Source organism: Malus domestica, chromosome 12 (genome assembly GCF_042453785.1).
Source record: "Malus domestica chromosome 12, GDT2T_hap1".
Taxonomy (NCBI): Eukaryota; Viridiplantae; Streptophyta; class Magnoliopsida; order Rosales; family Rosaceae; genus Malus; species Malus domestica.
Genome location: NC_091672.1, coordinates 10,317,440 through 10,331,213, shown reverse-complemented (window position 1 = coordinate 10,331,213; position 13,774 = coordinate 10,317,440). Strand labels below are relative to the sequence as shown.

At 37.8% G+C, this 13,774-nt stretch overlaps 2 long non-coding RNA genes across 2 annotated transcripts; one reads left to right on the top strand and one right to left on the bottom strand.

The window, feature by feature from the left end:
* Window positions 1-4,969: 4,969 nt before the first annotated feature.
* LOC139187681 (uncharacterized) lies at window positions 4,970-5,859 on the bottom strand. The gene is made up of 3 exons (XR_011573841.1): window positions 5,719-5,859; window positions 5,491-5,617; window positions 4,970-5,382 (listed from the first exon to the last, which is right to left on the bottom strand). It is a non-coding gene; the product is annotated as an uncharacterized lncRNA (long non-coding RNA).
* A 6,552-nt stretch (window positions 5,860-12,411) lies between these two features.
* LOC139190153 (uncharacterized) lies at window positions 12,412-13,551 on the top strand. The gene is made up of 3 exons (XR_011574193.1): window positions 12,412-12,862; window positions 12,946-13,043; window positions 13,219-13,551. It is a non-coding gene; the product is annotated as an uncharacterized lncRNA (long non-coding RNA).
* Window positions 13,552-13,774: the final 223 nt, after the last annotated feature.

Genomic DNA, 13,774 nt, shown 5'->3' with positions numbered 1-13,774 from the left:
GTATCACTTTTACTCCTTCAATAAACAAATGGCTCAACATTTAACACTCATTTTCTTTATCTAGCCATTTTTGTAATTTTTCAGATCTGGCTATGGCTCTCCAAGGAAGTGAGACAGTAGTTTCAGCAAATTTTGGGTTGTTATTTCTTCTGCACGGATATTTTGTTGTTAATTTTTTTTTTTTAACAAACGATATTATTTACACTAAAGACTGAGAGAATGAGTTAAGTCTCACAATGGGCTAGCACTAATGTAGTTCAAATTCGCCTTTGATGAAAATTGAATCTAAGACTTCTCACTTATAAGTGAAAAAAAATAGCACTAGGCCGTAGTATTAAGTGCCTTAAGAATAAGTCCTTAAGAATTTCAACCGTTAGATTAATCTAATGGTTTGCAATCAGTTTGTCTTTCACAGCACCTTAAAAAGTGGTCCTTAGGTGAGCATCACTTATACATTCTTATTGTAATTAGTTTTCATTTTCCATTTTGCTGTTAGAGATAGATGGAAAGGATATATGAAGAAGGTGAAGCAAATGTATATGGAGATAGATTTTGGACCCCCCATTGGAATCAGCATTCCAAGCATTCCTCGTTGGATCAATGCTATATTACATATGTGTAGACTGGATTTTGATTCGGATCCTATTCGAATTGATGTAATTGTCAAGACTTTTAATACGATTATCCGAAACATCTTATTTAATTTTCATATTATTTTGAAAATAAACTTATACCTTGCTTTCTTATTAGGGCAATATGAAAATTTCTAATTGAAAATAGTTCAGTATAATAAAAGAACAAAGTTACTAATCATAAATTCATGTTTTTCCCGGTCTTGAAATAGATCTAATAAGGATTGGTTCGATCTTAATCTGATGCTTATCGAAAATGGATCTACAAGTCAGATATGATGATCTGACTTTGAAAATCATTTTATAAACGGATTTGGATATCAATCAAGGTTGATCTAGTTTGAATTCGATTCGTTTACAGGCCTACATATGTGTTATCATCATGGCAATTTTCTTTTCTTGAGTAGTCAAGATGGATAGACTAGTATAGTCAAGCAGGGCAGATAATCCAAGTCCATTTTTCTAATTCAAAATACTATTTGTCATGATCCACATATAATCAGATTTATTTGTAATCAGATTATCAGATTTGGATCTTGTGAAGAATAATTGGGTTGAAAGTCTTAATCGATCCATATTGAATTTGGATCAAATACGGATCAAAATCTGATCCATTGACAAGTCTAGTCTAGTGGTACTCCTTTCTTGTAAGTGAGAGGTTTATGATTTACTTATATATGAAGGGCGAGTTTGACATTAAATTATGGGTAAATTACATAGTAGCCCCTCAGGTTTGAGGTCTATTGCAATCTTATACAACATCTTTAAAACATTTCACTTTCATACCTCAAGTACTATTTTATTTCAATTTTATACAACCGTTACATTTTCCATCCATGGATCTGTTAAATGTTGACGTGGCTGCCACATGTATGCCATGTGGCTGCCAAATGTCTGCCACGTGGCAAATAAAATAATTTTTTAATTTTTTTTTAAAAAAACTGAAATTGGAAGAAAAAAAAAAGAAGAAGGGACCGAACCCCTGCAACCCAGAAGAAGAAGGAGGAAGAAGAAGAAGAAAGAGGAGGAGGAGGAAGAAGAAGAAGAAGAAGAAGAAAGAGAAAGAGAAAGAGAAGAAGAAGAAGAAAGAGAAAAAAAAAAAGGGTCCGAACCCAGAAGAAGAAGAAAGAGAAAGAGAAGAAGAAGAAGAAAGAGAAAAAAAAAAAAAAAAAAAAAAAAGGGGTCCGAACCCAGAAGAAGAAGAAGAAGAAGAAGAAGAAGAAAGAGAAAGAGAAGAAGAAGAAAGAGAAAAAAAAAAAAAGGGTCCGAACCCAGAAAAAGAAGAAAGAGAAAGAGAAAGAGAAGAAGAAGAAGAAAGAGAAAGAGAAGAAGAAGAAAGAGAAAGAGAAAAAAAAAAAAAGTGGCAAACAGGTTTTTTTAAAATAAATTAAAAATTATTTTATTTGCCACGTGGCAGACATTTGGCAGCCACGTGGCATACATGTGGCAGCCTTTTCAGCATTTAACAGATCCATGGATAGAAAATGTAACGGTTGTATGAAATTGAAATAAAATAGTACTTGAGGTATTAAAGTGAAATGTTTTAAAGATGTTGTATAAGATTGTAATAGACCTCAAACCTGAGGGGCTACTATGTAATTTACCCTTAAATTATTGTTACATGTCTATTATAGCTCAACCCTAATCTTTTAGACCTTGATGTATAAAATGGTTGTATAAAATATCTAAAAATAATTCATTTAAAAAGACCAATAGATTCCCTAAAGTAATCCAAGTAAATAACGTTATACAAGATTAAGACCGTTAAGATAACAAATATGAAATGAAAACAATACAAATACGACCTATTTACCATAATTGTTAAGAATCCTCGCAAGGACATATAAGAAGTCTCCTCTTATTGCTAATTGATTTTAGTCTTTAGATGAATCCTCAAATTTCATCATAACAACTACTAGAGTGTAAGTCACTCAGTACTACGGTTTCATCATAACAACTACTAGAGTCTTAGGTTCAAATATTGTAGAAGGCGAATTCGATATCAAATTAGGCTGCCCATTCTATGGCTGAGCCAACTCTCCCTCCACCTAGTGTAAAAATATTGATGTACTTAAAAAATAAAAATAAAAATAAAAATAAAATAAAAACCCTAGTGTGTATTGGGCACGTGTTACTATGTCCTCTCTAATAATTTGGAAATTTTTTCTCTCTTAGTTTGGGTTTTATTTCTCTTTGAGGTTGACGGAAATATATAGAAGAGAAAGGGATGGATAAAGAGATGATGTGAATGTGTAAAAAGTCCAAGAGTCATCAAACAAACTCTTAATTGTGCGATTCGAGCAATATGTAAGAGTGCACAATACTTTGTTCTAGTATTACTAATTTTATTTTGTGCTTTTGGTTTGTCTTGGAGAGCTGTCGAGAGATACTGTCAGAATTTTTTACAATTGAAATTGCGCTTTGAAGCTACTATGGTATGATATGTAAATATACATATATAGGGGTCAAGGTCGGTCCAGAGATTTTTGCCCGGGGCGATGTCAAAAAAGTGCCCTAACTTTATGTAAGAAAATTATTTATTTTCACACATAAGACATAGAAAAAATTATACTTAGAAAAACACTTCAAACTCAATAATTTAGAAACACAGAAAGACTACTTTATTTTGTATTGAGAAAGGGAAACAAAAAAACTTCGAGCTTACAAGTAAATAGATGATGAGTTTTGTTTTCCATCTGAACTTTGAATGTGTTTTTGAATAAATCGTGAGGTGTTTTTTTCTTATTTACTAACCTTGTCAAGATAAGACTAAAAAATAATGATGTTTTCGAGTCTTTAATTTATATGTATTATTAATGAATGGGCACTAAATTAAAAAAAAATAATGATGTTTTCGAGTCTTCAATTGATATGTATTATTAATGAATGGACACTAAATTAAACATTTTGATGACATGTCATATAATTTGCAAATTTGGTTTACGTATTATTTTTTGTTGAAGATTAGACTTGAATTAAAACGAATATTTAAAAATAACAACCGACATAGCTACTAGATAGTAACTAAAAATAAATTAACAACCAAACAAAAATTTGTAAAAATTGAAAAGAATAAACATGCACATAGCATTTCGAACTTAGGACCTCTTATTAATTTTAAACAACAAAAATCATTGTTTATAATTAAACTTCTTGATCCTTTAACCAAATTTTATAAATTTATACTCTTAGAAAAAGAAATTTGTAAAAAATGGAAAGTAAATAATCACACATGGTGTTATGAACCCAAGACCTCCTCATTATTTTCAAATGACAAACCACCACTTCTAGTTAAATTTCTGTGTCCTTGTACCAAATTTTATAAATTTATACTCTTATAAAAACATATATAAATATACCACCCTAATAATATTGGTGCCCCTAATTTTTTTTGGGCCCTGGAAGGTCGCCCTGCCTGCACTGGGCCTGGGCCGACCCTGATAGGGGTGTACATCTACATTTTAATATATTCTTTTATTTTTAATTTTTTGGCTTGACGTGTAATGATTGGGACCATCGATTTTCAAAGTCCTATTTCAAGAATCATTCCTACAAATATCAGCCAAATGAAACATTGTTTGGCCACTTATTGAGAGGGTTATGGAAGAAGTTCACAATTATGATGAATGGATTGAGTGAATCTCATTTATTGTACTCTCCGATCAAAACTTTTTTTTTTTTTTTTGGTTCTTGAAGGGGTTTTCTTGGGTAACTTCGGATTTGAATCCAATAAAATTAAACAATCAGTTGAGTTCCTTCGAAAAAGGGCTTCTAGAATTCCAAATTCTCCTTTTAATAAACCAAAAAGGGGTTCCCAACGTCCTGTGTTGCTTAAAGATAAATTGCTCTCCCAATCACCCTTAAAAACCTCACATCAGAGAGGGCAGTTTTATGTTTTTCTTCCTACCTTTACTCATGCATGTATAAGGGATGTGAAAAAAGAAATTCGCTCACCCAAACCAAGCATGACCCAGCTAAATAGTGTTGGAATGACATTATGATAACATGGTTTGCACAAAATGCATAATCATGTGTGAAGGTACAGTTGTATTCAACGGGTAACTTTCCCTGAAGAATACAACTCCTCCAGAAAGGCTATCTCATTCTATATATTCACCAAATCCCTTATTAGAGCAATTATTTCATTCTATATATTCACCAAATCCCTTTCTTATCAGAGCAATTCAATTGCAACGTACAATTGTTCTCTCTCTCTGATTCATATCCTCACACCATATTGTGATCGATATTCTAAACGACATCGGTTTCCTGATCCTATCTACTACCCAATTTCCATCAAATAGTCGCTAGTAGGAAAAACAACTTGCACAACGACAAAACAAGAAAGATCAACAATATACAAGAAGCAAAGTTATTAACGTATGGTACCTCAAATCCGCAATCAGATTACGAAAAAAATTATGATTTGCCTCGATGTCAAACAAGCATGTCTACAGGAACTTCTCCGTGAGAGAACCTAGTTATCTTCTTACGAAAACAACGGATCGAGACCTAAGGTCCTTGTATCGAAGCACCAAGGACAAAAACGTTGTCAATGGCTGAAGTGCCTCACGTTTGTGAAAAGAAGTGAAACTCCATACTTGTCACGGCAGTCTATAGCATCCCCCTCTCTAATGCTCCCACCGGGTTCTGTGATTACACTAACTCCGCTTTGGCAGGCTTCTTCCGCTGCATCTTTTCATGCTGCTTGTAAAACGAGCATCATTCAGATTATTATAGAGGTACTTCCCTGTGTTTTCAGTTTAGCACATAAGAAGAAACCGATCTCATTGAACTTGGTCTTGCACTCCACTGTTAAATAACATAAATAAAAGTTGATGCATGATCTCGTAATTACCGAATGGGAAGAAGGCATCACTGGCCAAAGCTGCACCCTTGACCTCTTCTCCAACTTTCTTCAAGCCTATTCTTAAACTCTCCAGGCGGTTAGGCTGCCCATTCCCCATGCCTAGCATGCAGTTATTCTGCTCATATGTCAAGGATCAGATATTTGTCCGAAAGTGCAAACCCTCAAAATAGCCTACCGAAACTATATTAAATGTGAGCTCTGCATCAGCAAGCTCACTTTCTTGTGGAGCCTTCTCAGAAAGAGCTTTGAACTGTATATCTTGGGGGATCAAATCATCCGAGTCCTGGGCTAAACACCCACCACCAACCTGTCTAAGTGAAAGCTTTCCTTTCTCATTTTTCCTTGCCTCAAGGATCCTTAGAGTCTTTTATTTTCCGCGGAGGATTTCAGGCCCCTTCTTTGTGTACTTGGGTGCAACCACAATCTCGTAAAACATCCGAGTTTCACCATCTGTCAGGCTTCTAAACTCTCGGATTTCCTTAGCAAGAGCCTAGAAACACCCCAAAAAAAATAAATTGACTTATTTAGGAAACGGAGAAACTGAAAAACAGGCATATATATTACCAAGTTAAACTTCTGAAGGCTAGCCTTTCAGAATAAATCAGTTGGCATTCAAGTTCACCACGGCCAGAACTTGAGTGCACTTCAACAGCGAACAACATTTTGGGAAGTGCATGGTAATCACAATCTCATTTCATATCATAAATTCAGGTCGGATCCCAAAACTCCAACTCACCTCATCAACCTCGATGTTGAACGCTACAATGCCACCAAAAGCACTCACGGGATCTCCTGTATGCTTCAAGAATATCATCACGTGAAGCTACACCACAAGGATTTGTATGCTTTACAACTACACAGGTAGGACTCTGAAACTCTGACACACAATTCCAAGCCGCATCGGCATCTAAATAGTTATTATATGACATTTCCTGCATCCACCCTTCACCATAATTTGGGGGTCATCATCCAAAGACACTACATTTCACATCTCATAACTTCATTCACAAACACAATTTCCTTGCCGTGACCTCCATCCATTCATCTAGCCATACTACATCTCACAAATCCATACACTTTCATCTCTTAGCCGTGCAAATCCATTCCATCCATATATCCATACACATCCTAGACACTTGTGCTACAACAAGGTGGTGAAAACAAAGGTCCTTGGGGTTTCAAGCTTGGAACTTTGCAGCGTTTTAGGTGTACTTCGTTCTTGCTTTCAATGTCTACTTTGTTATTTTCTAATTTGGTTGCAATTATGAGTGGCTAAACCCCTATTTAGTTAGGGGGAAGTTTGAAGCCATGAACATGCTTGAGATTTGAATTGATTTCTTCCAATTGTGATTTGATAAGTTGTGATTGCAATTCAATTATCTATTTTATTCATAACTGATTCTTATATGTTGATTAAGGATGCATACTTAGTTTTCATACATGAATTAGATGCTAGAATATAAATGAGTTTCACCTAATCGTTACAAGTTTATATTCATGAGTAGTGAAGGTTGTTTATCACAATCGCGTTAATTGAATTCTTGGCAATTGTATCATGCATTCATAGTTATAATTGCCTCGTCAACACTTATGATTTTCATTGAACGTAATGATCTCTGATTGTATCTCTATTATGCATTCATATAGGGGACTTTTAGAGAATGATTTGGGTTGTCGCATGCATTCATCCAATTCAATGAGTAAAGGAAAATCTGAGGGTTAATTTGTGCATCATGGTTAATCAAGGGTGTTGAGCATCATAGTTTATTGAAAAGCAATTGGAAATCGATTCATGTACAAGTGTGTCATGTGTGAAGAACGGACCTCTAACTAATCCATCCATCATCGTATTCCTCAAATTTGTCTTACAATCTGCCTAGTTTTATAACTTGTTTGTTTGTTTCAAATTCATCAAAACCAAAATCCCCATTTTACTTTCTTGTTTCAAAGTGTTAAATTTCGGTTTTGTTTGTGTTTTTGAGTGTTTTGATTCAAACCAAAACACTAAGTTCGTCCAAAATTGTGTTAGAGTCAAATCTGCCCAGTTTGTGTTTTTAGGCAGTTTTGAGTCTTTAGAATCTATTTTGAGTCCCTTGAGTCTATTCAAACGTTTTTAACTTTGTTTTTATGTTTTTGAGTAAGTTTAGAGGTTTTAGCAAGCCCTCCTAATCTCCGGTTTAGAACGATCCCTACTTGCATTTATATTACAATTTGACAAAAAGAGGGTTTAATCTGTGTGTTAAGTTATTTACGCACCATAGACCAATTCAAATATTTTGCCTCCCACCAATTAGCATTCAGAATATCAGAGAACTCCAAACATGGAGCTACCATGCTGCTGTCAAAAATTAATATTGGAAAGCAAATATGTTAATGAACTCACTCCTTTCAACAACATGCTACTTCCAATGATTTGCATGTCCACAACAACAACAAAGCCTCAACCCACTAAGTAGGGTCAGCTATATGAATCATAGAACACCACTGCGCTCGGTTTTGTGCCATGTTTTCCGTTAGATCCAAGTAGTTCAAGTCTTTTCTTAGAGTCTCTTAGTGGGTGTCTATTCCAATCTTGATCAATACTTTCAAATAAAAAAGTATTAAGGTTTCCTTATCAACCTAAATGCCACTAAAGATTCAGAAAAATAAGGATGCATGGTCATCCCTATCAATTCCTTACTTTAAGTGGAGTCCAATAGCTAAAGGAAGATGTCTATCTTACCTTCCCATGGTGTCGGATAGCAGTTGCAATACCACCAGCATTCACCTCAGAAAGACTCTTGTCAACGTAGAATGCAGCCTTCTGATGAGGATTTTCACCATAACGAAGGGGACTTTTGAGCAACATAGGCACCGTTGAGCTCTGAGGGAATTTCTCTTGCAAAAACAAAAAAAAAATAAGTATAAGAAGTTTGTCAATCTACGCATCCCATCACAAAAGGGTAACACAAGAAAATTAGTTGAAGTACAATTTCATAGAATGTACTGTCAATGCCCCCCCCTCTCTCCTCTCTCTCTCCATACCCGAAGGTAATTCCTCGCGCTATATCATGAACATCAAAATGGTGCATTATTACAATCTTCTTAATGAAACTCCCTCTTCTCTCTTAAAGGTTGTTGATGCACAAAATCGGCGAAGACTTTGGTACAACAGAAAGTGTCAGGTTTTGTGACCTTCGCTTGGTTGCTTCGGTCACTAGTGAGGATAAGTACGTAAATGAATAGAGACAGAGAAGCAAACACAGGATGTACGTGGTTCACCCAGATTGGCTACGTCCACGGAGTAGAGGAGTTCTTATTAGTAGTGAAGGGCTTACACAAGTACAAAGGATCAAGCTCTCAATTTAGTGAGTTCTTGTGAATGATTTAACACAAATGGCATTAGCCAATATTGTGGGGGAATGACCCCTATTTATAGAAAAACTTGTAGCTTTGTCACATTGACATGTGTCATGTTATGATTGGTTCTTGATGTCGACACGTGCTGCGCTCTGATTGGCTTCTAATCTTGACACGTGTCGAGTAGTGATTGGCCTCCTGGTCGGAGGGGAACTCTTCTGGGTCCTTGACAGTATAGCGTTGGCCGGTGTTCGGTAGTTTCGGGATTGGTCAAGTATGGTACAAACAGTGCTCCCCTAAGTTCCCGAGTGAGGGAAACTCCTCGGTTGGGGACTTGCAAGATCCAATCCCTTGAGTAATCACGAAACTTCTAAGTACCGAAGTGTGGTCTGATCTTCATCTGCCCTTCTCTGGAAGTACCTTTCCTCCATCCGGGAATGGTGTATTTAGCTGATGAAGATGCACAAGGTAATGTATCAATTTCACTTTGAAGCTTACTTGTAGTTTCGGGCTTGGTCAAGTGCGATACAAACCCTATAGTAGGAGTCCCCCAAGTCGCCGAGCTAGGAGATCTGCCGAAAGAGGTGACAGACAAGGTAAGCAGTCAAACTTCCAAGTAAGCAACCCAGGATCAGAGGTTTGACTTCGGCTTCCGGTTGATTGTTCTCCTTCTCCTTGTCTCTCATTCAACTGCCAGGATAAGGAGAAGCAAATGGATAAGAGATGATATGAGATACTTTTGCTTTTGAAGAAGTAACTTTCCACATGCTTATTCTTGAACTGTGCTGGAGGGTTTTCTGGTGCCCTTCAGAGTATAAGGCCGACTCAAAAATTTGAGGGTCAAAACAAGTCCATCAAATCTAGAGTACGTTCGACCTTGATGATATGGGATACTTTTGCTGTTGACGGAATAATGAATGTGGTATGGAAAGGTGTCGTGCTGTAGTGATCTGTTTCAGCTCACCGTTGAACCTTCTGCTTCAATCTTTTGCATGGCAGAAGTGGTGTACAACCTTTGCATTTAAATGGTCCTTCAGAACATTCCTTCATAGTGACTCATCCACGCTTGGCAGCTTCAGTGTAAAGAGCCAATATCTGATCAACTGTCATGAGGTATTTGCCGGTGGAATTCGTGACCTTGACAGCAGTTGAGGATGAGTACTCGAGAGCAATGCTAAGTAAGCAACCAGGCAAAGGCTCCAGGCAGTCAGTTCCAAATTGGAGGTTTGATTTCAAGTTCCAACTGACTGCTCTCTTTCTCCTTGTCCTGCAGGTGTGGACAAGGACAAAGACAAAGACAGGGAGAAAGCATGATATGGGATACTCTTGCTTTCGACCCTGATGATATGAGATACTCTTGTTCTTGGTGTGGCTTATTTGCTGAGGTATTATCGGGGGGAAATAAAGCTGAGTATTTCGAGAGGTTATGTTGAGGGTGCCTTTTCGAATGCGAGAAAGGGTTGAGCATTTTTGCAGGTTTGCCTGTCCGTTGAGGAGGGAGGTCAATGTATATAGGGATTTCCCAATAACAAGTAGTAATGTTATTCCTTTACCCTTCTTGGTCACAGCAATGTAGTGGGAGCTGCCAGCTTCACGTGTTTTAATTTTGTCAGAGCACTTTGAAAAAGTGGTATGTGGTATCTGGAAAGCTGATATTACGTGTGAAGATTACAGACAAGCTTTATCTAAGGAAATCTGGCTCTCGAAGTTCTGAGAGTTGTGCCTCTTCGGTTTTCGAACAAGCAATCCCGTCGAGGATCTGACTCTCGAGATTCGGAAAGCGGTGCTACTCCGGTTTTTGAGAAAGTAATTATGTTGGGAGTCTTTTCTCGAATGTGAGTAAAGGTTGGACGTTCTTGCCAACCTGTCTTGCCGCAAAACAAGGAGGTCGACACACATAGGGACTTTCCAGTTGTCAAGCAGTGGTGCTGTTCCTTTACCCTTATGGGTAATAGTAGGGTAGCTGGAACTTCGAAATTCTCGTGCCTAAACTTTGTCAGAGATCTTTGACAAAGTTATATGTGGTACCCGAGGAGTTGATGGTGCATATGGAGAGCGGTGATTGAACAGTAAGATTCACGTGCTTTCTACTTCACCAGAAATCTTCGACAGATTGCCCGTAATTTCCGCAAAGCTGAGTGTGCATGTGACAGGTGCTGACGAGGCTGAAAAAGCAGGTGCTTCTTCGATTTCTGAGATCGGCCCTCGTGGTCTCTGAGCAGCCCAGCTTTTGAGAAAGCAAACGCCTCTTCGATTTCTGAGATCGGCCCTCGTGGTCTCTGAGCAGCCCAGCTTTTGAGAAAGCAAACGCCTCTTCGATTTCTGAAGCTCCGTCGAGTGCAGATTTTTATAGAGGCTGGCATTAAGTTCCACAACACACTTGAATCTCTACCAGTAGAAGCTCATTTCTTGCACTTCTAAGATCTTGATTTGTCTGACCTCTTCCTTCTTCAACACATTTGAAAATGTCTGGACCCTCCGACCGTCGTTTTGACTTGAACCTTGGAGAAGAGACAGCCACGCCTTCTCCAGACAACATATGGCGCCCATCCTTCATATCCCCTACTGGTCCTCTTACCGTTGGGGATTCTGTGATGAAGAATGATATGACCGCTGCAGTGGTGGCCAGGAACCTTCTCACTCCCAAAGATAACAGACTACTTTCCAAACGATCTGATGAGTTGGCTGTTAAGGACTCTCTGGCTCTTAGTGTTCAGTGTGCAGGTTCTGTGTCTAATATGGCCCAACGCCTATTTGCTAGAACCCGCCAAGTTGAATCATTGGCTGCTGAAGTGATGAGTCTCAAACAGGAGATTAGAGGGCTCAAGCATGAGAATAAGCAGTTGCACCGGCTCGCCCATGACTATGCTACAAACATGAAGAGGAAGCTTGACCAGATGAAGGAATCTGATGGTAAGGTTTTACTTGATCATCAGCGGTTTGTGGGTTTGTTCCAAAGGCATTTATTGCCTTCGTCCTCTAGGGTTGTACCTGGTAATGAAGCTTCAAATGATGAATCTCCAATGCCTCCTCCTTCTGGGGTTTTGTCAAGTACTGAGGCTCCGGATAACCACCCTCCGGTGCTTTCTCTTTCTGGGGCTTTACCGACTGCTGAGACTTCCCCTAAGCAACCTTTGTGAAGGCTCCCTTTTGTTTGTTTATTTTGACTCATGTATATGTACATATTTGTGGCTTATCGAAAATATTAATAAATAAGCTTTGCTTCATTTCAACATATTGTGTTAAATACACCAAAGCCTTCTTCATAAAGTTCTTTGAATTTTTTCTTTTGTTGAAACCTGTATTGTTGAAGCTTTGTGAGTGAAGCATGTAGTTTGAGGTAGTGTTCCCTTAATTTCCCGAGTGAGGAAAACTTCTCGGTTGGAGACTTGAAAAATCCAAGTCACTGAGTGGTTGTGAGACTGCCGAGTATCAAGGTGCAGTAGCATATGGTGGGAGTCCCCCAAGTCTTCAGGCGAAGAGAGTTGCCGAATGAGGTGTCTCGCGTGTTACTAATTTGTCAAAGTAACGAATCCTTGTTTCGATGTCACACATTCGTATATGCTTTATCTAAAAATATTTCCAACTTTTGTGTGTTTGATGCTGCATGCTATTGACTAGACAAGATCAAGTGCAATTAGTAGCTTTTCTCTCTTTTTCATCTTTTCTTTGGTGGAATTGCTTTTTGTTTCCACTAATCAGCCTGAGTGGATGCAAGATAACACCTTTCTCTATAGCTCAGATTGCAAAGTCGTCTTCATGAAAGTTTTTCCTTATCTTGTGAACTACAACATATCCAAATTTGCGATCCATCGGAGTAGTACAACTTCAGAAATTCAAGTATGATGAGTAACTGTTCATCAATGTTCTGTTAATCCGTCAGACTTGTTGTGAGCTTCGAAACTCCATTTTCTCTTATTCAGATCAACATACTTTCTTCATCGAAGTTGTTCCTTAACTTGTGAACTACAACATATCCAAATTTGAGGTCCCTCGGAGCAGTATAACTCCAGAAATCCAGGTATGATGAGTGACTGTTTATTATTTTTCTGTCAACCCGTCAGATTTGTTGTGAGCTTCGAAACTCCATTTTCTCTTGTTCAGATCGGTATGCTTTCTTCATTGAAGTTGTTCCTCAGCTCGTGAACTACAACATATCCAAATTTGCGATCCCTCGGAGCAGTATAACTCCAGAAATCCAGGTATGATGAATGACTGGTTATTATTTTTCTGTCAACCCGTCAGATTTGTTGTGAGCTTCGAAACTCCATTTTCTATTGTTCAGATCGGCATGCTTTCTTCATTGAAGTTGTTCCTCATCGTCTCTTTCATAACATATCAAAAATTCAGAATGAACTAATGGTTAAATATTTCCAGATCTTCGAAACATCACAGCAGCTTCGAAATCTGCAAGAATCCGACTGTCATGTTTGGAGCTTCAACACTTTAATTTCCGTCGTTCAAACAGAAATGGTTCCTTCTTGAAAGTTGTTCATATGCTCAAGAACTATAGGGTGTCCAAAATTCAGCTCCATTGGAGAAGAGCAGAGGTTGCAGAAATTTGATAGATGAAAGGAGGCGGAAGAGGGAGAGAGAGAAAAAGTCTCTTGGGTTGGATTTCTATTTTGGGGCAGATTCCAATTTTTGTAGCACCTTCATTATTGATGAATTGCTTGTACTTTTGTCCATTATGAAACTTGGGACTTTGGCTTGTTGTTGGATCTATTATGATATGTTTGGGAACATATATAAGTGAATAAATAAGAAGGAAAATTTTGGGCCCTTGTGGGTGTAAAACAAAAAATGTTTATGTTTACCCAAGTGTTTTTGTACAAGTTCAAGGGCATCTTGGGTTTTGTGAACAAAATTTGTTTATTTGGAGCAAGGTTTTGTGTTAAAGCTTTGTAGGTGAAGCTTTGGTGTTGAAGCTTTG